Below are 1,611 nucleotides of genomic sequence, written 5' to 3'. Positions count from 1 at the left end.
TCTTCCTTCTACACCCATATAAAATGCCATCGGTAGCAACACGCCTGATAACCTCTACATAAAAACTAGACCGTAAAGGTCTCGCTGGAAAACTAGTCATACAAACCTTAAGTCCAAGACGAACTACGAAAGGCTTGATCCCTTCAACAAGGTTACGTAGGCAGCCGTCATAAGGCGCAGCCCCAATCTTATTGCGTTCTAGAGCGAGAAGGCAACTTACCACGGACTTTTTCGACCATTAATTCCACCTAACTCACCTAACTTGCCTAACTTGCCAAGCCACTCTAGCCCCAATCTTATCGTTTTCTACTTTTAGAAGAGCGAGAAGACCACTTACCACGGACCTTTTCGACCATTAATTCCGCCTAACTCACCTAACTTGCCTAACGTGCCAAGCCACTCGCTAGAACCTCACGCTAGAAGCTCATGGTTCTAACTTCTAACAAGCTGGGGGCTAACTGTTGGGGTCAAAATCGGTCACGACGGAATCAATGTCTGAAAGTCCGTAAAAATCGACATGAACGTTTTTACGAAAAATAAATCTCCGAAAAAGATTTATTTTTACGAAGAGCCCTGCGGAAGAAACACGAGTCATCGGAGAAAAGCCCAAAAAAGGTCGCACGGTTGCTATGTAGCGACCGAGCTCGAAGCAAGCTCGTCTCTCTCTCGAAAAACTCAGCGTCTCTCTCGAAGCTCGGCGTCTCTCTCGAAGCTCGGCGTCTCTGAATCAAATCTCGTCGTCTCTCTCTCTCGAGTCTCGTCTCTGTCCCGAACCGTCCATCCCGGCTGGTCGCTATGTAGCGAACGAGCACACGTCCCGCTCGGTCGCTACGTGGCGACCGAGCTCAAGCCAAGCTCGGTAGCGACCGAGCGTCCGTCCCGCTCGGTCGTTACGTAGCGCTCTAGCCAAGCTCGGTCGCTACGTAGCGACCGAGCGTCCATCCCTCTCGGTCGCTACGTAGCGAACGAGCGTGCATTCCGTTCGGTCGCTACTTAGCGATCGAGCTCTTCCAAAACGTCGATACAACACGAATCCATGCATTCTCATCTACCCTTCGATGCTGTCTCCCGAAGACCGTAGCGAACCCATTTCATGTTTTCCCCCATTCGAAGTTATCAATCAAATTTTACGATAAAAACCGCGGAAAGTTCATTTTTATCAAAAGAAGTCGTAATAAACGCTCCAATTCGAAAGACAGCCCAAATGGACCTAAGGCATGACTCGAAGCCCACCTTACGATTTCTTAACCAGCAGCCCGTAAACCATGGGACGGTTTACGCTTGGTTCGCAAGGAAAGATAAATGTCAAGTTTCCGCAGATAAATACAAAATTTGGAAGATAATTTCGAAGATCGGGAAAAATGGAATATCTCCATTTTTAGGCTATGACGGCTTAAGGGCAGAAGGGGAAAAGCGTAAACCGACATAGGAGCGAGTATATAAGGAGTCCTAGGCGAGAGGCATGAGGGACAACTTTTTAGACTCAGAACTCTCGGCACTTAGAAACTCCGAGGAATTATTCTCAACATGCTCTGTTTCCATGACTGGCACCCGATTACCAGACTAACGTGCACAAGCAGTTCGATCTCTTGGTTCACTCTTGAACTACGT

Source organism: Brassica oleracea, chromosome C6 (genome assembly GCF_000695525.1).
Source record: "Brassica oleracea var. oleracea cultivar TO1000 chromosome C6, BOL, whole genome shotgun sequence".
Lineage (NCBI taxonomy): Eukaryota > Viridiplantae > Streptophyta > Magnoliopsida > Brassicales > Brassicaceae > Brassica > Brassica oleracea.
Note: the sequence above shows the minus strand (reverse complement) of the source record.